This window comes from Leptopilina heterotoma, unplaced genomic scaffold, assembly GCF_015476425.1.
Source record: "Leptopilina heterotoma isolate Lh14 unplaced genomic scaffold, ASM1547642v1 Lhet_21, whole genome shotgun sequence".
NCBI classification, from domain to species: Eukaryota; Metazoa; Arthropoda; class Insecta; order Hymenoptera; family Figitidae; genus Leptopilina; species Leptopilina heterotoma.
In genome coordinates, this window is record NW_025110925.1 from 752,944 (window position 1) to 777,084 (window position 24,141).

The 24,141-nt window shown below is 22.6% G+C and overlaps 1 protein-coding gene across 4 annotated transcripts in view; it reads left to right on the forward strand.

Annotated features, from left to right (window-relative positions):
• Positions 1-24,141, forward strand: part of LOC122501423 (probable nuclear hormone receptor HR38) — an 83,180-nt gene that overhangs the window by 1,856 nt on the left and 57,183 nt on the right. The gene's annotated exons all lie outside the window — the stretch shown is intronic.

Sequence of the window (24,141 nt, forward strand, 5' to 3'; positions counted from 1 at the left end):
TAGGATGTCCTACTGAAGATCCGGATGTTCAAGTCATAAATAATCCCAAAGACATATCGTTTGGAAAAGACTGTAGAAAAATTACAGCATACTAGAATTTTTATTTGATATACTAAAGCCTATGGAACGGACATCCCCAAATATTCGTTTCCTGTTAGGGAACCTAATAGAATAAAATTTACAGGGCTCAAATCAGGTCCGTAAATCCCGTAAAAGTCCGTAACTTTGCTTGAAGTCCGTAAAAGTCCGTTTTTTTTTAAAAAAAGGTCCGTAAAGTCCGTAAATTGCACGATATAATTTGGATAATTTTAGAGAAATTACAAATGATTGTAGAAATTCAATTATTTTCAAAAGTAATAAAATTCTTCGCAAAAATTCAATTATGTTCAAAAATTTTTTTTTTAAATTCTCGTCAAAATTTCAATTCTTTTTAGAAATAATTAAATTCCTCCCCAAAATTCAATGTATTTTTAAAAATTTTAATAAAATTCTTGACAAAATTTCAATTATTTTCAAAAATTTCCCTCAATTCAATGATTTTTAATAGATATCTACTATTGTAATAAAATTTTTCAAAAGAATTCAATTATTAAAAAAAAATTTTAATAAAATTCTATACACAAACCTTTAATTATATTTTCACAAAAAAATAAAAATTTCACGCAGAAATTCAATTATTTACAAATTTTATATAAATTTCTTAGCTATAATTCAATTATTTTCATAAATAATAACATTATTACAGGGAATCAATTTTTTTCATAAATAATAAAATTCTTATTAGGAATTCAATTATTTTCGTAAATAATAAAATTTATGGTAGAATTTTGATTATTTTTAATACAATTTTATTCGAATTCCTCGAAAAATGTAATTATTAATAAAAATTTTATTAACATTCATTAAAAGAATTCAATTATTTTAAAATTTGTTGATAAACTTCTTTATGAGAATTTATTTTTAAGAAACATGCAATTATTCAATAAATTGTTTTTTGGTTATATTTAAATAATTGAATTCTAGTAGAATTTCCTCATAAAAATTGATTTGAAAATTAATTTTTTTTGAAATTTTAGATAATAATTGAATATTAAAAGCATTAGAGCTTAAATTTTTAGAAATAATTGAATTTTGAAAACGTTTCAGATTAAAATCTTTGAAAATTTGAATTTTTCATATTTTTAACAAACAATTCTGTGGAATTAATTTTTTGTGAGAAAGTGTAATTGCGGATTTTTTAAAAATATTATTTGAAGTTTTTATTTGCAAATATATATTTAATTGAAGAATTTACGAATAATTGAAGTTTCGTAAAATTGAATATTGTAAACAAATGAATTTGCAAAATTGTCAAAGAATTTTTTTCAAAAATTATTAAAAATAATCGATTTTAAGAAGAATTTTAGTTAAAAATTGTTGAAAATAATAATTGAATTGATAACAATTTTATCACTTGGTCATCTTTAATTATTATATTAAAACATGAAGAAATCGATCACTCCGAGTCGAAGACTCGGAGTTATCGATATATCTTCATGTTATTTCATTTTAACAACAATTCAAATTTTCAAAGATTTTAATTAAAAAAATCTTTTGAAATTTAATTATTTCTAAAAATTCACACTATAACGCTTCTAATATTCAATTATTATCTTAAATTTTAATCATAAATTAATTCGAATTAAAAAGTTCTACCAGAATTAAATTATTTAAATACAAAAATAAATAATCTATTGAATATTTTTGAAAATTAAATTCTTAAAAAGAAATTTATCAAAAATTTTCGAGAATACATGCATTTTTCAAAGAATTCATTAAAAATTGTATTAAAATTAAATAAAGTAATTGAAATGAAATGAATTAAATAATTGAATTTCTGTAAAAATTAAATTATTTATTGAAATAATAGATTGAATTCTTGCAAAGAATTTTCTAAACAAATTTTTCAAATATTCAAATCCTAATGTTGAGAAATTTTTTATTAAAATTGTAGATATTGAAAATAATAATTGAATTTCGAAAATAGTTTGAAAATAGTCGAATCGTTTAAAAGAATTTTATTAAAATTTGTTACATTGCTTCTTAGAATTTTATTTGAATTTTTGAAAATAATTTTGTTTATTCTCACTATTAGCGAATTCAAAGTAATGAAAATTTTCATAAAATAGAAAAAAGTTGCTTTTAGTGTCACAAATCTAAAAAAAAGTATCAAATCGTAAAAAAGTAGTAAATAGTGGTTCCAGATAAAATCGGAATTTTTAATTTCTAACGAAAAAAATGAAATCCAATAGAATTCTTATTTGAATTCTGATGAATAAATTATTATAAAAATATAAAAAATATAAAATCAGTTATACTTTTAAACATACGGTAAAAATCTAACCAGCAGAAAATAAATATAATTTAACGTTTAACTGCTGTAATTTTTTCTTTTAAATAAAATATTTACTTTTGTTTGAAAAAACTTTTAACTTGTGTGATTAAATATATATATTGCTGCTATGTAATAACCATTTCAAACAAATGTTCATTAAAATAGTTTAAGTATTTAAAATATTTAAAAGAAGAAAAATAAAAATATTTCAAATGAATAATTTAAAAACTAAAATATGTATTTTTTGGTTAAAATCATAAGAATTTTATAACTAAATTCTAAAATTAATTTATAACGTTATAACTAAACTTAATTGAATTGTATGAATTTTAAAATAAGTTTTTTTTCTTTTTCCCTTTTGGTAAAATATTATAAAAGTATAAAGTCTTTATTAATTTTGCATTTGAACTATGTTATTTTTAGTATATAAATAAATAAATTATTTAAAAGTTGAATTTAATTTCCCTCTTGCCTCAATTTCTACATTGTACATTGAATATATATACGTATATTTTATACACATTCAACTTTGGTTCGTCTATAAATGCTTTAAATGTAAACCTCCTTCTTCGTTCAAGTAAGGAAGTGATGATCGATATCATATTGATTATTGAGTGCAATAAGTGAAGACAGCACAATAGTGGAATAGGAAATTATTACTTTGCCCCACATTTATTTTATATACTGATTTTTCAACAATTCCCTTTTCCTTTTAGATGAATCGATTTTATTTTATTTTATTTTATGTTACTTTCGCCAATTATATAATTAATAGATTTAATAACATACATCGTATACTTATTAAAATTGACTGCAAAAATGCACCAGAAAATTTTATTTTTTAAATTTCTTCAATTTGTCAATTTTTATTTATTAAATTTATTTCTCAGAAAGAAAAAAAAAAGTTATTTTTCTCTCATTTCCTTTGTTGAAATTGTACAAAGTATTATAAAATTTAATAAAAAATAATTCATTTTTTAAAAGTATTTTTTATTACAATATTTTAAAAATCAACTTTTGAAGAATTTTAATTGCAAATTTTGAAAATAAATGAATTCATTCTAATTTTTCAAAATTCAATTATTTTCAATATTTTCAATTAAAAAAAAAAAAAAAAAATCCAAAAAATTCAAACACATAAAATAAAAAATAACATTAAAATTTTTTACAAACTGTTTTAAAATTTTTGAGAAAATAATCATTTTCAAAATTTTTAAATAGAATTTTTCAAAAAGTTGATTATTTTTTTTTTATATTTTTCAAAAATTCAATTATTTTTAAAGAGTTTTTACCAAATTTTCATTGTTTAGAAATTTTTAAATTCTATATAATTGAAAAACTATTTTTAAAAATATTTTTTAAAAAGTTTGACCCTTTTTAAATTTCTATTTTTCTTAAAAGTTGATGAATTTGAAAATTCATTCTTAATTTTACAGAAAAAATGTTCTCGTATCCACAACAAAATTTCCGAAAGAAAAAATTGATTTTCATTATTTTTGAAGCCTTTTTTTTTAAACATTGTTTTTAGGTTGAAAATGCTCAAAATTATCATTGTTAATGGATGTTTTTTTATTGAAATTCATTTGTTTAACTATTTTTCTAACTAAATTCAAAACATAATTTTTTTAAATAAAAAAATATAAAATTCAAATTAGTTAGAAAAATAAACAAACGAATTTCCATATAAAAAAATGCAATAGATAACAATGGTAATTGTTAGCATTTTCAACATAAAATAAAAAAAAAACAATAAAATTAAAAAAAAAAAAAATTTTTTTTAATAAACAATATTTTTTTCAGAAAAAAAGCTTCAAAGATAGTAAAATTAATTTTTTCATTTTGCAATGTACTTGATAGTTAAAAATGTAGCCGTACCTTCATTTTCACTCGTGACAGAAGTATCAATAAAATAAGTTGTAAAATATTTCGACAAAAAAAAATTCTTGACCTTAAATTTATATAATTTTAAGGTACATAAGATGAAAAGAAATTTTGTTTTTAATTAAAATATAAGCTGTAAAATACTCTGCTTATAATTTGTTTGTATTTCGAAAAGTGAGACTCTTATTAAAGCGAGTGTTTACATTTCGTAAGATTCTAGACGTGTTACAGACGGTAGCTGAAGCTAAGAATACTAGAAAGTATAAATGTATATATGTGCTTAACAAACACATTGAATATTATGTATATTTCATATATGGAATTTCTTGTATCTTTTTTCAAAAATATGTAAACACACAAATTTTCATAATAATTTCATTTTTATATAATTTCTTTTTAGATTTTTTTATTTTTTAATTTTCTATAGGTCTCAGGTGAAAAACAATTTTTTTTTTTTTTGCAAAACTCAAAAGAAGCAGATAATTTTTTCAAAGATTTTAAATTAAAAAAGTGACTAGAAACTTTTTGAGTTCTTAGGATGTTTATAGGCAAATTAAAAAATTTTCAACGCTGACCGTCGACGTTAACTTCAAGGACATAATTTTCTTGCAAATAGTGATGCATTTTGATAAACCATTTTATTACCACTTGTGAGAAAGTTTATTATATGTTTTTTAACTATGTCCGGTACAATAAGAAATGTTTAAAAAAATATGAATATTCATCAAAAATATTTACTTCTTTCTTATCCATGGTAATAAATTGAATTCCTGCAATGAATTTTATTATCCAAACAAAGACTTTAAATATTTATAAAAATAATTTAATTCTTCCGAAGAATTTTATAAACATTTTTAAAAAAATTAATTCTTTCGACTAATTTTATGCAAATTTAAATAATTGAATTCCTGGAACGAATTCTATTATTCATGAAAATAATTGAATTCTTAAGAAGATTTTTACAAAAAATTGTTAAAATAATTGAATTCTGTTTGGAAATTTTATGAAAATAGTAGATATTGAAAATCATTGAATTGCAAAAAGTTTTTAAAAATAATTCAATTTTACAAAGAATTCTATTAAAATTTATGACAATAATTGAATGTCTGTGTGGCATTTTATTAAATTTTTTTGAAAATAATTGAATTCCTAAAAAAACTTTTATTATTTATGAAAATAATTGAATTCTTGCAAACGATTTTATCAGAATTTTTTAAAATAATTGAATTTCCAAGGAAAAACTTATTTCTGTTAAAAATAATTGAATTCTTGTCATGAATATTCTAATTTATGAAAATAATTGAATTTTGGAAAGAATTTTATTAAAATGCCTCAAAATAATTGAATTTCAAGGAATAATTTTGTTATTTATCTTTAATAATTGAATTCGTTCCAAGAATTATTTATGTAAATAATTGAATTCTTGGGAAGAATTGTATTCCAGCCTAAAAGAATAATTGAATTATTTCAAAAAAATTATTTCAAAAAAAATTGTATATTAAAATAAATTATTTCTTTCGAACAATTTTATTAAAATATTTGAAAATAATTGAATGCTTATAAAAAATTCTAATATTTTTGTAAATAATTGAATTCTTCTAAAGAATTTAAAGAAAACATTTTTTTTTAATATTTGATTTTTTTGAGAAATTGAAATTAAATTTTTTAAGAATAATTAAATTTGACGATCAATTCCTTTTAAATTGTATTCAAAATAATTGAAATCCTGCCATGAATTTTATTATTTATAATAATAATTGAATAGTTGCTAAGAATTTTATTAAAATTTTCAAAAATAATTGAATTCCTGAGCAGAATTTTATTACTTATGAAAATAATTGAATTCTTGTAATGAATATTCTTATTTATAAAAATACTTGAATTTTGCAAAGAATCTTATTAAAATGCCTGAAAATAATTGAATTTTCGGGAATAATTTTGTTATTTATCTTTAATAATTGAATTCTTTTGAAAAATTATTTATGTAAATAATTGAATTCTTGGGAAGAATTTTATTTAAGCCTAAAAGAATAATTGAATTATTTCAAAAAAATTTAATTAAAATTCTATTTAAAATAATTGATTTCTTTCGAACAATTTTATTAAAATATTTGAAAATAATTGAATTCCTGCGAAAAATTCTAATATTTTTGTAAATAATTGAATTCTTCTAATGAAAAACATTGTTTTTAATAATTAATTTTTTCGAAATATAATAAATATGAAAATTTTATTTTAAAAAACTAAATTCTTGTGGAAAATTTTATTTGTGAAAATAATTGAATTTTTAGATTTAATTAACTTAAAATAGTATTAAAAATAATTGAAATTCTTTGCGATGAGTTTTATTATTTATGAAAATAATTGAATTCTTGTGAAGAATTTTATGAAAAATATTTTTAAATAATTGAATTTCTTTGAAAAAATAGTATCAGAACGTAAAAAAGTAGTAAATAGTGGGTTTTAGTAGATGAGTGCGAAGCCTGAAAAAATCTTTCATTTGAAACATGAAAATTGATTTTGAAAATATATTCATGAGGATGAGAGAAAAGAAATTGTTTGAAATTTTCACGCGCTTCAGAAAGTGATGAATCGTCATTTACAGGTCTATAGGTAATCGACTCGTTACAAGACTAATTTTACTCTGGCATCAGGCCGAGTACATACATAGAAGCCGGTTATTTTTTTCTTATGTACATACTTGGCGTAGACTGATGCCTACGTTCCTTTAAGCGCACTACCTGGTTCTTCGGCTAACATCCGGGATTTTTCACGAGCATAGACGTTACCGAATTTCCAACCATCCTCTCTCGCTATTTAGGTCGATTTTTTCTCCACGCGAGAAAGAGAAAATACCAACAAAAAAAAAGTATAGAAAATTTTCAAATTTTAAATAGAATAGATAGATTAAATAAAATAGAATAGAGTAGATTAAATAAAACACTGATTAAATAAAAAAAAAAAAATTAAATTTTTAAGAAATAATTGATATTTGTTGGAGAAATAATTTTTTCGACTGAGACTCATCTCAATGGTATAAGCAATAAGATAGTGAATATAAGTATCTTTACTACCCTGCGAACTAAATATACTCAGGCGCGAGTTACGTGCGATCTCTGACTACTTTGGCCAGGGTACAAAGACGTGAACGAGTGGTCACGTTCCGTCACACGTTTGCACCTTTTACGACGCTATGTAAGCGTTGTAAGACGGCCAGACAATTTTCTTTTAGAGACAAACCGCCGTTGACAGTCGCATGAGTATCCTCATATCAGCTCTCCGCCCAAAATAGACCTACAAACTCACAATAAATCATTATCCACAAAATTTTATTTCCACTTTTTCTTTATGTAAATTTATGTACCTACATCAAGTTTTCCAAGTTCCACTAAATCTTTCAGAAAAATTCTGTCTTTTATAAAAATCTTATTAAATATTGGATTTTTTTCGAAACATTTTATGAATATTGATATTTTTTTTATATTATCGGCAATAAATTCGTTCAATCGATTATTATAAAACACAGATATAACTCAAAAAGGAATTTGTTACAGTTTGTAAAATTTTTTATAACTTTTCTCCATAAAAAAAACTATAAATGAAGGAATATATTTTCTAAAAATTGCTTAATTAGAAAAAAATTAATCCACGAACAGAAAATCTAGTTAGTCTCGAGTTGAAAAAAAATATAATAGGTCAACAATAACAAAAGTATATAATTGAAAAATGTATACCATTAGGTTTCAGTCTCTCTATGATTATATATAAATAAATAATCGAGCAACATATAGAGAGACGATTTTTCATTTATTATTCGCAGTTTATTCGTTAATTGTATTAGAAGAAAAAATTGGCTAATTATATTACTCTATTTCGTTAAGCATTATAAATTTCGTTTTATGTTCATTTCTCGATATTAGAAATATTTATTTGTCTAGTGATGCATTTATCGTTATAAAAAAATGAACAAATCTCATTTTTTCTCCAATGCAAATAAATATTATTTCTCTTTATAAATTGCATTTTGAATATTTATTAATTTTCTAAAAATTCATAATAAGATTAAAAATTAAATATTACTTCTGCCTGTACATTTGCTTCAATCTTCAAAATTTTAACATAAAATGAATATAAAAACCATTTTTTCTGCATTTAAACTTTTGAAAATCTTTATTCAATAACTTATAAGAATATTATTATAAAACATAAAGAAATGGATCACTCCGAGTCTTCGACTCGGAGTAATCCATTTCTTTATGTTTTATAATAATTAAAGATAACCAGCAGACAAAATAATTATTTTATTATTATAAGAATATTGTTACTGTAACTTTTTCAAAATTATTTGTATCATTTCAATTCAATCAACATTTTCTAAAATTTTTAACTAAAATTCTACTTTAAATCAATAACATCAATTATTATTCAATTAAACTTTTTTAAAAAACTAATTCTACAAAATTGTTAGTTAAAAGTACGAAAAACAATAATTTAATTCTACGAGAAATCAATTATTTAAATACAAAAATAAATAATATCGAATGTTTCTTAAAATTTAATTTTTACGAAGAATTGTATTAACAACTTTTGGAAATATTTAATTTCTTTTAAGGAATTTAATTACAATTTTAATGAAGTTTATTATATTAAAGAATTTTATTACAATTTTTGAAAATAATTGAAAACTTTTTGAAGAATTTTATTGAATTTTTTAAAAATAATTGAATTCCTGAGAAGAATTTAAATAATAATTTTTAAAAACAATTGAATTCATGAGAAGAATTTTATTAACATTTTTGAAAATAATTGACTTCTTGAGAAGAATTTTTAAAAAAATTTTGACAATAATTTAATTCCTGAGAAGAATTTCGCTATATATTTATAAAGATAATTTAATTCTTGACGAGAATTTTTGAAAATTTTGAAAATAATTTAATTTCTGCAAAGTATTTTATTACTTTTCAAAATAATTGAATTCTTATGATAAATTTTTATATTTATCAAAATAATTGAATTTTGGAAAAGAATTTTATTAAAATTCCTTAGAATAATTGATTTTATGGGAAGAATTTATGCGATTTTGTTGTTCATCAAAATTGAATTCTTTTGCAAAATTACTTAAAAATTTTGGGAAATAATTGATTTTCTGCGGCGAATTAAATGTTATTTATGAAAATATTTGAATTATTGCAACGAATTTTATTGTTTTGGCGAAGAATTTTGCTGTTTGTAAAGATAATTGAATTCTTGACGAGATTTTCGTTAAAATTTGTAAAAATAAAAATAATTGAATTTTTCCCAAGAATTTCATTACTTTTGAAAATAATTGAAAAAAGAGACTTTTAGGGAAATAGGGGACAGAGTGTGAAGCCTGAATTTAAAAAAATTCTATTAAACATTTTGAAAGAAATTAATTCTGCAAAATTCTTAATTAGTATGAAAAGTTTCAAATTTTCAAAAATTTTAATTCGAAACCCTTTTAAAATTCAAGAATCTCTCAAAATCCACGATATAATGCTTTCAATATTCAATCATAATCTAAAATTTTAATTAAAATTCATTTTTAAATCGCAATATTAATTAGAAAATTCTACGAGAATTCAATTATTATTTAAATACAAAAATAAACAATTTATTGAATAAGTAAATGTTTCTTAAAATTTAATTTTCATAAAGAATTTTATGAACAAATTTTTAAATAATTGAATTCTCTTGACAAAATTTAATAAGATTTTCAAAAATAATTTCATTTTTTGAGAAATTTGATGAAAATTTTATTAAAAATAATTGAATTTCTAACAAGAAGTTTATTGAAATTTTTTTAAATAATTGAATTTCGGAGAAAAATTTTATTATTTATAAAGATAATTGAAATTTTGTCGAGAATTTTTGTAAATTTTTAAACTCATATTTACAATTAAAATTCTTCAAAAATTTGATTTTTTTTTTAAATATTATACCTTAGTAAACTGAAGAAAAAAATATAGATAGTTCAATTATAAAAAAATTGAATTTCCGTATTTAAATAATTTAATTCTTGAAGAAATATCGGAAAATTATTTAAAATAATTTGATTTAGAGATGAAGTTTAGTTGAAAATTATAGAAAATAATTGAATTCAGAAAGGATTATAAATTGTAATTTTTCAAAATTATTAAAATTCATAAATTTTACTCATTATCCGTAAACATTCATATTTTCCTGTAAAAAAAAAATGTTGTCAGGGAAAATAATTTTAATGTTAGTAAATTGTCAGGGAAATTGATAAACTGAAACTTGTGACCATCCTGTTATTTCTTCATCGTTTATTTATTTTAATGTGTTAAAATGAGGATCAACAAAAGTTACTCCCTCTGTGTTTTTCTATTTAAATAGAAAAATAGGATGATTTTGGAAGATGCCATAATGAAGTTTATCTTTTGGTGTAATATATTAAAATTATTAAGTTAATTATTCCCGTCCTTCGACCAAAACATGAGGAAGATTAAATAAAAATGAATTTGAATGAGCCTTACGGTAAATGTATGACGAGATGCTTTTCAATAAGCCAATTCGACTGATGTAACGATGAAGAAAGGAGAAAAAAAAGAAGAAAAGGAAACTGACCTAACACTGCTATGGGTATGTTCAACCCATAAGCCCTGATCTCGAAACGTTCGTCGGTTTTCCCACCAGCTGGAGGGTGAAGAAAGGGGATGAAACAACGACCGACGATAGCGTCAATTGACGTCACCGTCGCCTCCGTTCGGAATCGACCGCTCGTCGACGTCATACAGCCCAAGGACGAAGACGCTATTTCGGTCGTTGTACAGTCATCGTTGTCGACGTCGCTCTGTGACCAGAAACAAGTGAATTTAGTGATATGCTTCTTCCCCCACCCTTCGGTCTCCTTCTAGTCTATAGCATTTATTCTTCCAACGTTTCCAACAATAAATGCATTTTTATCGAACGTCTTTCGTTTCTCCTCGTGACTTGTACTTTTCACGTACATTATTAAATAAATTTCAAGGAAAACTATATTTTCTCTATATACTTTTATAACTTCAATTAATATCAATCAAGAAATAAAGGATATAAATTATCACTATATAATAATCGTTTAAGAAATATATTTTTATTTATTTTTCTCGTAAAATTATTTTTTATTTCACATCAGAAAGTATTTATAAAAATTTGTCTCGAGGCAAAGGAAAAAAAATCGCTGTGACAAAAAACTTATCGTGCGCATTAAAAAAATGTACAATTTTACGATCAATATTTTTGTGCGTCGAGCATTTATTATATCTGATTTTCGATCGAAAATTTTGTTTTTTAAGTATTTATTATTAATTAAATTTTTAATGCTTTATTTTGCATACATTTGGAATGGAAAGTGAAATAATTTACAATAATTCTTGTATATTTAATGTTTAATTAAAAGATCTAAAATTTTTATTTTAATTTTGAAAAATTTTTTTATAATTATAATATTTTATTTGCATAGAAAAATTCAAAATGAAATAAGGAAATGTGAGATGTTGATATAAAATATAAAATTAAGAGATTTCTCCAATTAAAGATTGTGAGATTGGATGAAATAAGTTTGCGATGGGAAAAATCGTGGGGTGAAATAAATTATATTGTGTGGTTGCTTTTTATTTGTTCATTATATAAATTTCTATGGCGTTTGTGTCCTATCTTCTTCTCTTTGGGATGTGGAGGAACTTTTACTTGATGGAGGACAAAAAGTAGGTTAGAAGGCTAATAACGATTCTCGACTATCTTTGACTTGTCTCAGGGACGATGGGGAAGTTGAAAACGTTTCTCGATCGTTACATGTACCAAAACTGTGAAGGCCAGTCAAATCGAAGTCATCAATCGGTAACTAGCTAAATGAGCATCTTAATTAAAATCTGCAACCTTCAACCTCGAGAGAAGATTCAGGTTTCTGAGAGTGAAATTTGTGCCAACTATTTTTTTATTTTTCGATTTATTTTTTTTTCTTTTTTGCTTTTAATGATCAGTTGAAGTGAAAATGTTTAGAAAAAGGTTTAAAAGATTCAAAAAAGATGTTATTTTTTAATTTCACTTCACTTCGTTTTCATATCACTTTATTTTTACTTTTCTTCACTTTCACTTTTCTTCACTTGAAATCGAGGTGAAGTGAAAGTGAAAGTGAAGTGAAATTGAGGTGAAGTAAACGTAAGGTGAAAATAAAGTAAAGTGAAAGTGAAGTGAAAGTAAGGTGAAAATAAAATAAAGTGAAAATGAAGTGAAATAAAAACAAAGTGAAGTGAAAGTGAAGTAAAGTAAAAATGAAGTGACATGAAAACGAAGTGAAGGGAAAGTAAAGTGAGATCGAGGTGAAGTGAAAATAAAGTGAATGTAAAGTAGAGTGAAGTGAAATGAAAACTATAAGTAAAGTGAAGTGAAAGTGGATAAAATTAAAAGTCAAGAAAACTTTATAAAATTTCTTGTCAATTAAAAAAATTCAAAATGGCGGATGAAAAAAATAAAAAATAATTCTTTAGCTTTTTACCAATATTCTTTTAAAAGTATTTTGGACCAGTAATTTTATAATAATAAGATACATTTTCAACTGTAATTCTTCCAAAATTCATTTATTTTTTTTTAGTATTTTTGAATAAAATTATTCAAAACTTAAATCAATTCATTTCAACATAAAAATTTAAATATTTTTACATTTTTAAAACACTTAAAATTTTCAAAGACTTCAATTTAAAAAATCTTTTGAAATAACGTATTTCCAAAAATTCACACTATAATGCTTCTATAATATTCAATTATTATCTGAAATTTGAACTGCAATTCAATTCTAAATCAATTTTTATTAGAAAGTTCTTCGAGAATTAAGTTATTTAAACACAAAAAAAAAAATAATGAATAATCAACTATTTCTTAAAATTAAATTCTATACAGAAGTTTACCAAGATTTTCAAAAATAAATACATTTTTCGAAGAATTCATTTAAAATTTTACTAAAAATAATTAAAATTCAATTTTATTAAATAATTGAATAATTGAATTCTTGGGAAAATTTTATTATTTATGAAAATAATAGATTAAAAAAATAAAATTTGTAAAAATACAAAGTCAATTGTTCCGAAGAAAATTTATGTTCGTAAGAGGAATTTAATTAAAATTGTACTGAAAATAATTACATTTTTCCAAAGAGTTTATCACAATTTTTAAAAATAAGTGAATTCATTTAAAAAATTTTGTGAAACTTTTTAAAAATAATTAAATTCTATCAAGAAATTTTCTTAATTTAATTTTAACCAAGAATTGTATTACCAACTTTTGAAAATATTTCATTTCTTTTAAGGAATTTAATTAAAATTTTAATGAAATTTATTATATTAAAGAATTTTATGCCAATTTTTGAAAATAATTGAAAACTTTTTGAAGAATTTTATTAAATTTTTTGAAAATAATTAGATTCTTGAGAAGAATTTAAATAAAAATTTTTGAAAACAATCGAATTCATGAGAAGAATTTTATTAAAAATTTTGAAAATAATTGACTTCTTGAGAAAAATTTTAAAAAAAATTTTATAATAATTTAATTCTTGAGAAGAATTTCCCTATCTATTATGAAAATAATTTAATTCTTGACGAGAATTTTTTAAAAATTTTGAAAATAATTTAATTTCTGCAAAGTATTTTATTACTTTTCAAAAGAATTGAATTCTTGTGATGAATTTTGATGTTTATCAAAATAATTGAATTTTGGAAAAGAATTTTATTAAAATTCCTTAGAATAATTGATTTTGTGGGGTTTTTGTTGTTTATCAAGCTAATTGAATTCTTCTGCAAAATTACTTAAAAATTTTTAATAATTGATTTTCGGCGACAAATTAAATTTTTATTTATGAAAATATTTGAATTATTGCAACGAATTTTATTATTTTATTGAATAATTGAATGTTTTTTAAAATTGAATTCTTTCCTCAAGTTTTAAAAAAATTTTTTAAAATAATTGCATTTTTCAAGGAATTTATTTAAAATTGTATTAAAGATTTTTGAAATTTTGCGATGAAAATAATTGAATTCGTAAATGAAATTTTATTATTTATGAAAATAATTGAATCTTTTCGTAAAATTGTATGAAAAAGTTTTTTCTATAATTAAATATGTTGATAAATTTTATGAAAATAGTAAATATTTAAAAACATTGAATTGCGAAAAACTTTTGAAAATAATTGAAATTTTGGAAGGAATTTCATTTAAATTTTTGAAAATATTTGAATTTTTGGCGAAAAATTTGGCTATTTATAAAAATAATTGAATTTTGGAAAAGAATTTCATCAAAAATTCTTAAAATAATTGATTTGATGGGAAGAATTTATGCGATTTTGTTGTTTATCAAGCTAATTGAATTCTTTTGCAGAATTACTTAAAAATTATTGAAAATAATTGATTTTCTGTGACGAAAAAAATAGGGGAAATTTTGAAAATAGGGTACGTTTAGGGACCAAAATTTAAAAAAGGGACGTTTAGGAAAATAGGAGACAGACTGTGAAGCCTGCAAAGAATTTTATGAAAGATCTTTTTTAATAATTGAATTTCGAAAAATTTTTGAAAATTATTTGTTTCTAAGAATTTCATTAACATTTTTAAAATTAATTTTGTTTATTTCAGCAATTAGCGAATTTAAAGTATAGTGCAAATTTTCAAACATGGAAAAACGTTGCTTTTTGTTTGAAGAATCTAAAAAAAGTATCTAATCGTAAAAAAAGTAGTACTTTTTGAGAAATTTCATATTGTTATTTTTTATAAGATAATTTTTAATTTCATGTTTTATTGAGTAGTTGAAAAATAAGAGGATTGAAAATATTAACACACTACTCTATTCCTATTCTGTGAAACAATTAATTAATCCTTGAAATACAGGGCGATTGACTGTGAATGAAATAAATTTAGCCGCACATATTGTAAATTTTACATGAAGAGAAAGAAGACGTCTGTATTTTTAAATAAAGCAAATCTAGTCTATGAAGTATCAAAGGTAACGGCAATTATTCATAAATAAAAATCCTCTCTCAAATGTATTTCGAATCCATTTTAATCTCCTTCAATTTGGAGCAATGCTCCATTTACACTTTCCCATAACAACAGAGCTCAAGTCGGTTTCTATTAATGAATCTCGAATTAACAGCAAAACTACATTGACCCGAATGTCATCTCAATGCGGTCATCTTTTTTTGTTTCAACAGCAGCATATATAGATCTTTTGAATTTAAAATTACAGGCGGAGTGCGAATGTCCTGGTTTTTGTTTTCATCGTCGAATCGACGTCTTTATTTCATTTATAGATATATATATATATATATATATATATAAGTAGGGGATTAATGACGGAACTGACCAGCCATATGTTTTCGGAGGTGTGCGCCGACGACCAACGACGACGACGACGACAACACTAGGGCGATCGATGAACGGAACTGCGGCACAACAGTGACGTAATTCTGCTGACGCAAATCTTACATCACGTCGGGTGACGGGTGGCCGGGGGTGGATCGCGATCAGCTGGGTCAGCTGACTCGGTGGGGCAGGGGGTGGGAAAAACGGTTCGATAGGGGTTGAAGAGTGGGAGCAGTGAATGTGCGAGAGAGAGAGAGAGAGAAAGCACAAGGCCGCGTGGTCACTTAAAGGGGATCACTCGTTATACAAAACGTGCATTTTCAAAAATTACTGTCTTTCATTTACCTTAATTACAGTAATAAATTTAATTCACGGTTACTAAAAAAAGAATCACCAAAAGGACATAATTTTCAATTATTTATTTATCCATTTACCGTGAATGACATCTGATTATACTTTAAACAATAATTATCCTAATTTTCTATTATAATTTTTATTTATTTATAATTAAAAAATCGTAACTAACTTTGTAGATTCAATTTTCAATCCTATTTCTATAATCAATCCCTCGATCGATAAAAAAATCCCTGGGAAGACATCGCTGCACAGGACTGTACATCTTGATATTTCATAAAAAAAAAAAAAAAGGTAAAAACCTTTTCCAATTTCGACAAAAAAAATATAAAAATCTCGAAGTAAATTATAAATAACATATAAAAATCTTTTTAAATAATTGAAATTTTCTAAAGTTTATAATTGAAAATTTTTTCTTTCAAGTATTTTGTTACAATTTTGAAAAATCAATTTTTGAAGAATTTTAATTGCAAATTTTGAAAATTGAATTATCAAAAAAAGTGTATAATAAAAACTCTTAAAATGTAAAATTTTAAAATGAAAATTAATTTAAATTAGCTTCTAATTTTTTAAAATTAAATATTTTTCAATTACATATTTCGGAAAATTCAAATATACACAAAAAAAATTATATTTTATAATTATTTTTCACATTTTGGAGAAAAAAATTATGTTAAAAGTTTTTAATTAAAATTCATCGAAAAAATTCATTGGTTTTTTGTTAAAATATACAAAAATTCTTTTGAGAAATTCAATTATATTTTCAAAAAATTACATTGAGAAATTTTAAAAACAAATTCTTAGAACAAAATTTTTTGATTTAATTACCATCGAACAAAGTGAATAAAAATTTATATAAAAATTTACTTTTTTAGACTTATATTAATAAGAAAATTGAATAATAATGGTATTTTTATAGCCTAAAAACAAAGATTTTTATTTCAAAAAATGCCTAAAAAATTATGAAAATAAATTTTTTCATTTGTAAATATTTTTGTGGATTCAAAGGCTTATATATTCTACAAAATAACGCATTGATTTTAAAATCTACAAATTTTTAAGTAAATTAAAAATACAAAAAGATTAAAAATATTCTAAAAAATTTTAATCAAATTCTTCGGAAGAATTCAACAAATTTTAATATGAAATTCTTTCAAACGCGTCAATTATTTCCAAAAAATTTTTTAATTTCAATTATTTTCAATATCTACTATTTTAATAAAAAATTTCCCAAAAAAATCAATAATTAAAAAATTTTTTTTTTATAAAATTCTTTGCAAACATTCAATTATTTTGATTAATAATAAAATTTTCGCGGGAATTTAATTATTTAAAACACAATTTTCATAAAATTTCAAGAATGCCATTATTTTTAAAAATTATAATAAAATTCGTTTCAAGAAATCAAATTCAATTATTTACAAAATTTTTATAAAATTTCTTCGAAATAATTCAATTATTTTCATAAGTAATAAAATTTTCACAGAAATTCAATTATTTAAAATACAAAATTTCATAAAATTTTTCGAAAAATATTAATTATTTAAAAAGATTTTTATAAAAATCGTCGCAAGAATTCAATTCTTTTCAAGAATTCAATTATTTTGATAAATAATAAAATTCTTCGCCGAAATTCAATTATTTTTATAAACTTGAATTAAATTTGTTGAAAGAATTCAATTATTTATAAAAATAATAAAATTCTTCACAAAAATTCAGTTATTTTCATAAATTTGAATAAAATTCTTCACAGAAATTCAATTATGTTCAAAAATTAAAAAAAAAACAAATTCTTGTCAAAATCTCAAGTATCTTTATAAATAATAAAAATTCTTCATCGAAATTCAATTATTTAAAAAAATTTTTAATAAAATTCTTGACAAAATTTCACAGAAATTCAATTATTTGCAAAATTTTTATAAAATTTCTTCGAAATAATTCAATTATTTTCATAAGTAATAAAATTTTCACAGAAATTCAATTATTTAAAATAAAAAATTTCATAAAATTTTTCGAAAAATATCAATTATTTAAAAAGATTTTTATAAAATTCGTCGCAAGAATTCAGATATTTAAACAAAATTTAACAAAATTCTTTTCAAAAGTAATAAAGTTCTTTGCAGAAATTCAATTATGTTCAAAAATTTAAAAAAAATTCTTGTTAAAATTTCATGTATTTTTATATTTAATAAAATTTTTCTTCAAAATTCAATTATTTTAGAACAATTTTTATAAAATTTTTGGGAAAATTTTAATTATTTTCATAAATAATAAAACTCACCGCAGGTTTTTAATTATTTTTGATACAATATTTTAATCGAATTCCTCGAAAAATGTAATTATTCTTAAAAAATGTTATTAAAATTTGTCAAAAGAATTCAATTATTTAAAAATTTGTTTATAAAATACATTATGGAATTTAATTTTTTAACAATCATTCAATTATTTAATAAATTATTTATTTTTTAATTTAAATAATTAAATTCTTCTAGAATTTTCTAATAAAAATTGATTTAAAAATGAATTACCGAAATAATCGATTTATTGTGAAAATAATTGAATTTAATTTAAATTAATTTAATTATTGTGATTTTGTAGAACTTTAATTATTTGGTTAGTAAAGTATAACAATAAATTAATAAATTAATACATAATAATAATAATAAAAATTTATTTATTTCTCTTGCATTAAAATATGTTAAACTTTTAACTTTTCATTCTGAAATGTTTTACTATATTTAAGACATTTTAAATTAAGGCGCCAATTTCCACCAATGATCATAGAGGCGAAAAGCATGCGCTAAAAAATTTCTAACCGTTTTCTAACAATGTTTCTTCAGTAATGCTAGTAGATAAAAATAAAATGTAAATACGGAGGATGTCAATATGTTTATTTGAAAAAATCAGTGGCTACTTTTTTTTATTATAAAAACCAAGATAGATAGAATGCAACGGTCAGTATTGTGATTTAGATCGAGTCGAATCGAGCTCCGCATACCAAAGGACTCTGACCGAGTACGCTGGCAGATCGGTGATCTTCAAGGCCGTCGTTGTGCTCGTAAAGTCCTTTTCTTTTATCCCTAGAATCGTTATTTGTCTCTCTCAATAAATTTTCAACATGAAAATGAATTGAATGATAAAGAATTGCCCTAAAAAGTTGTTTTCTCGTATAGTGGAATATTTCAATTAGAAAATCGAATTCTAATTGAAGATAGGTATAATGTAAATGCTTCTTCCTTGTTGTCTTTTAGCAAAATTTACTATTGTTTTACATATGCAGGAATTTAATTACGTTATACAATATTAATATTGAGTAATTACTGTATAAGCCTGGGGGTCAATGACTGTTTTATTGTCAATAAAACAGACATTAGTTATACATTATTGAAAGTAAACGCGCAAATAAATTAATATCGAAAGAAAGAAACGAGCCTAAAAACAAACAACAAAATGTTGTTGAAAAATATGACAGCTTTATAACATTCCTTGTGTTAATGATGGCATAAATCATCCATTTTATTGCGCCTTGAATCTTGAAATTTGCAATCAATGAATTATATTCTCCCCCCATCTTTTTTTGAGAGATGTCATTATATTCTGAGATATTATCCTTATTAGACACAAACTTTTATCTATTTTATTTTATTCACCTCGTGTTTAGCACTTTTTCACTTTTAATATAATTCTGTACTTTTTGACATACTCTTTGACATATGAGGACAGAAAATGAACCAATAGCAAGCGTCATAGTTATGATTTCTGACCAATAGCGACCGTCATCATCATATTTCGTCATAGATTATGTTTTAGTGACTTTAACGGAAAAGATGTTTATTTATTAATTGCAATTACTTACAAAAAGAAAAAATTATTTTTATCACTTAAAAAGTAGTATTTTACATAATTTTTAAAAACATACCTATATCCTCCTTATCCTTATTTTAATCAAAAAACTTTTTTCACTTCTGATCACTTATGATATTTTATATATATTTTTTTATTGTTTTGTCATTTTTCACTTTTTATCATCCCATATATATTTTATATATATTTTTTTATTGTTTTGCCACTTCTCACTTTTTACCATCCCATATATTAAGAATATTATTGAGAATGATGAAGAATATTTAAGAAAAAAAAACACGTGTTCTTCACTTTGTAATCTGTAGTATTCTGTAATTCTCTGTAATATTCATCATGTACCATGTATAATACTCGCACTCGACCACGTGGAATAAATTAGAACCTTAAAACTGCGCGCGCACAAAAATTTGCAATTATTTCAGCCAATAGCGATCGTCATCATAATATTTCAACCAATCGCTATCGTCATCATGTCATTTTCACAACCAATCACGACCGTCACTCTCAAACTACAGCCAAAAAAAAAATCTGTTTTTCTATTAAGGATTAAGGACTCAAAAAATGTTTTATTACATTTATTTACAAATTTCTTTAATTTTAATAATAAAATTATTAAAAAAAACATCAATAACTTCTTTTTTAAATAAATATTTACTTATTATTATTTTTATGTAGGAATTAAAATTCTTCAAAACATTCAAATTTAAACATTTGTTGAAATTCAACAACTTCTAAGAATATTATTACAAAACATGAACATCCAATTAAAATATTGTATCAAAAATAATAAAAATTTCGACAAGATTTTTTTATTAATTTTTTAACATAATTGAATTTTTGCAAAGAATTTTATTACTTTTGAAAATAATTTAATTCTTGAAACGAATTTTATTCAAGTTTATAAAAATAATTGAATTCTTGAAAAGAATTTTGTTAATTTTTTTTTAATAATTGAATTCATGCGACGAATTTTATAAAAATCTTTTTAAATAATTGATATTTTTCGAAATATTTTATGAAATTTTCTATTTTAAATAATTGAATTTCTGTGAAAATTTTATTACTTATGAAAATAATTGAATAATTTTGAAGAAATTTTATTAAAATTTTATAAATAAATAATTGAATTTTGATGAAGAATTATATTATTTATAAAGATGTAACTTGAAAATTTTGATAAGAATTTTTTTTTTAATTTTTTAACATAATTGAATTTTTGCGAAGAATTTTATTCAAGTTTATGAAAATAACTGAATTTTTGTGAAGAATTTTATTATTTTTATAAATAATTGAATTCTTTCAACGAATTTAATTCAAGTTTATAAAAATAATTGAACTTCGGCGAAGAATTTTATTATTTATAAAAATAATTGAATTCTTAAAAAGAATTTAATTCTTGAGACAATTCTTATAAAAATCTTTTTAAATAATTGATATTTTTCGAAAAACTTTATGAAACTTTGTATTTTAAATAATTGAATTCCTGTAAAAATTTCATTACCTATGAAAATAGTTGAATTATTTCGAAGAAATTTATTAATAATTTTGTAAATAATTGAATTCATGTGAAATTTTGCCAAGAATTTTATTAAAATTTTTTTAAATAATTGAATTTTGATGAAGAATTTTATTATTTATGAAGATAATTGAAATTTTGACGAGAATTTTAAAAAAAATTTTGAACATATGTAATTGAAATTCTGCGAAAAATTTTTATAAATTAAAAAATGGAAGTATAAATTATATAAATAAAATAATCGAATTTCTAGAATCATTTGTAACTTTTCCAAAATTCAATTTTTTTTTAGTATTTTCAACTAAAATTCTTCTATTAATCCAGTATTTATGAAAATTGTAAAATTTATAAGTCATATAATTTTATGATAGTTCGTGAAAAATTAAGTTATTTAAAAAGGAATTATTGTCAGAAATAGTAAAAATTGCAATGGTTTTGTATTAAAATTCGTGGTAATTTCACAGTTTACAAGGCAAACAAAAAAAAAACATAAAAATTCAGAGTTTTCTCATGAATTTTAAAAATTCAATTTTTTCCAGTATTTTTACTAAAAATCCCTAACTTTTTCCTGATTTCCCTGACAAATTTTACTTTCCCTGACTTTTCCCCGACCTGTGGCAACCCTGCACACAAATATAATAGATAGGATTAGCCAAAGTTATGACAGTAATCGAGAAAATTAAAAAAAAACAAGCAATTACCTTATTCTGCTTTTTTTGTACAAAATATTTTCTGCGCTTCTTAAAATCAAGCTGATTTCCCAAACACAGGTTATAGTGTAACGAGTCTATAAGTGCTCTCTAAAGTTCAATAATCTGTTATTTTTCTGTAGTAAATTATCCTCGAGGCATCAGATACTTATCATAAAGATAGTGTTGCTGAGATGATGTAACTTAGCATGAACATCATCAGATATACGAGAATATGTATCTGCACAGTTTCAACATCAACAAAATGCATGCGCGCTTAATAATATGCGAAATTTTTTTTACATTAGAGACTTATTCTTATCGAGGACAAAGGTGTTGCTCGAATGAAAAAAGCAAATAATTCTCTTGCCAAAACAATAATTGGCGAGGTGTCAAATTCATATCGCAGAAAAAAGACTTTGCCGAATTTTGCATCAGGAACAAAACTTTTTTAATATGAGAGCAATTTCTCCCGTTAAGAGACAGACCTTTTCCATTTGACCTCCTTTCAATTTCTTCATTTTGGATAAGTATTCGATTTTTCGTTTTTGAATCAACATTATTTATTTTCTGAATTATTTCACAAATGAAGGGATTGTTTGAATGGTCATGTACTTTCTACTAAGCAGAAATTAATTGCCCACCTACAAAGTGGAAACTACTGTGTCATGTATATATGAAACTACACTGTTCACATGATATCTAACCGATAAAAAAATTTCAACTTTCATTTCATTAAACAATTTCCCTGCAGCATTTGCATGTAGATTATCAAGCCTGGATGAAAGCTTTCTATACATTCTTTCTTACCTCTTTATATTTACAATCAATAAAATTTTCCATAAAAAGAAGCTTTTGTGTTTGGAAAAACAAATTTCAGATAACAAACAAGATTTGCTGACATAAAAACTATCTTTTCTTTTCAACAATTCAAAGTAATTCAAAATTAATTCAAAAGTAGATTAATTTCATCTTTTTTGGTGTTAATTTAAGCTGCAACGGTTTTTAACTCCTCGCATAGTTTACTGTGATAGAACATTCTTAACATAAATTAAAATAAAATATTTTTAAGTCATAACGCGCTTAAAATACTACCTACAATCAGAAGAAAGATTCCAAATTATTAAAAATTACCAACCTCTTATATATGTCCAAATTTAAATAAAAATTACTAAATCTTAGTAGGTTCCTAGGCCTTAACAAACTTAGGAACTTGTATCTATTAAGTAAAATAAATAAATAAATACCTAATTCTATTTGAATAATAGCAGCTATTCTGAAGAGATTTGATGTCCTGAATCCGAATTTGATGTCAGATTTACAAAATTCAAAATGGCGGTACCCATATTCACCTCTGGGGCTAATTACAGTTTCTTAAATATTCTTGAAAGATGTATTTTAAAATTAACACTTAGTAGTCGTCCATGAATTACGTCACACTTCAAGGGGGATGGGGAGGTCAATCAATTTGTGCCAATCTGCAGAAAAAATTGCGTTAATATTTATAACAGCAATAGAGCTTCCTATAAATTTTCGATCAAATAAATTTTTCAAGTGGAAATCCAAATTTATAATTTAAAAGTAATAATAAATACAGTCAGGTCTCGCCAAGTGTCGTTTTCAGTAAGTGTCATGACTCACAAAGTGTCATCGTTCAAGACCCAACAAGTGTCACTTTTCCCACTTTTTTTTACCCTCTCCAATGCTAAAAATGGACTTCCCCAAACCGGTTTGCAACATAAACCAATGAAATGGCCACTTTTATTAAAGGGGCGTGGCTTAGGCCACTGACACTTACTGAGACAGACGGTCTCAAAAAATTCCCAGTGACGACACTTAGCGAGACCTGACTGTATTAGATATCATTAAGAAATCATTTCTATTTAGAAACTTCCAGGAACCTTATTATTTCTCATTTATTAGGAGATTCATTGACTCTCCATGTATTTTTATTATTTATTTATTAATTTATAAAACAAAAAGTACCATAAAGTCGTAATGAATTAAAATTAGAATAATATTTATTTTTATTTTTATCATAAAGTGGTAATAAATTAGAATTAGAATAATATAGAAGGAAAGAAGAAATTCTCATTC